This window comes from Belonocnema kinseyi, chromosome 2 (genome assembly GCF_010883055.1).
Source record: "Belonocnema kinseyi isolate 2016_QV_RU_SX_M_011 chromosome 2, B_treatae_v1, whole genome shotgun sequence".
NCBI lineage: Eukaryota > Metazoa > Arthropoda > Insecta > Hymenoptera > Cynipidae > Belonocnema > Belonocnema kinseyi.
This window is the reverse complement of record NC_046658.1, coordinates 65,150,838-65,151,930: the sequence shown is the minus strand read 5'-3', so window position 1 is coordinate 65,151,930 and position 1,093 is coordinate 65,150,838.

Genomic DNA, 1,093 nt, shown 5'->3' with positions numbered 1-1,093 from the left:
TCGATTTACGATTGGACCGTAAGACATAAAGAATTTGAAATCAATAAATATCAACGGTCGAAGAAAGGTTTGATTTGTTTCATCAAATCATTTTTACAATTTCTAAGTGTCAATCAGGCAAATATTTTTCTCCGTTTTCGAAAAACAGTCAGGGTGTCTAAAATTATAAAAAATGAACACTATTCTCAATCAATGTGATTTTCTTGTCGTCTTGACAGTCTAGTCTAGCCCAGATCTGGGACTCATCAGCGATCCATAACATACAAACTTCTAAGTGCCAATCAGCGAAATTTTGTTCACCATTTTGAAAAACTGTCAGGGTGTGTAAAATTATACAAAATAAAAAAATAACACTATTCAAAATCAATGGGGTTTTCCTGCCGTCTTGGCAGTCTAGTCTGGACCAGATGTAAGACTCGTCAGCAATCCATAACAGAACAATTTCTTACAATTTTTCTCACCATTTTCAAAAAATGTGTAGGGTATCTAAACTTATGCAAATGACAAAACTAACACTATCAAAAAAAATTCCTGTTTTAGTCACATCAATTTTAATGCACTTCATTAACAGAGGAAATACTTGAAACGTTTTCATTCTCATTATTTTTATTGACATGACGTCTTAATTGACTAAGCATTTTTTGTCACGATCCCAGAAAGAATTTTTTTCTTTTATATACTAATTGTAAGTACTGTTAATAAGTATTACTTCTTAATGTACCAGTTAAAAAGGCGGAAAATGAGCTTGTCACGACGCTTGCGCACTATCGTCTTCAACATAACCTAGCATAAACTAGTATAAAGCGTATAAAGTTTATAAAGTATAAAGTTATAAACAGTTATAAACGCAAGGCGTAAACTTTTAAAAAATGTTTATTGATTATTAAAAAGGCAAGCAAATCCCATTTTATCTAATAAAGAATCATATATTTCTGATTTCACACAAAATTTAATACTTTCTCCGATAAGAATAATATGAAAAATCAGAATTTAAACTGTCCTGAAATATCGTCTCGTAACCTCAAGGACACTGCATGACTGCTCTTACTTCCATTAAATTTTGTGTGAAATCAGAAATATGAATTATTACACA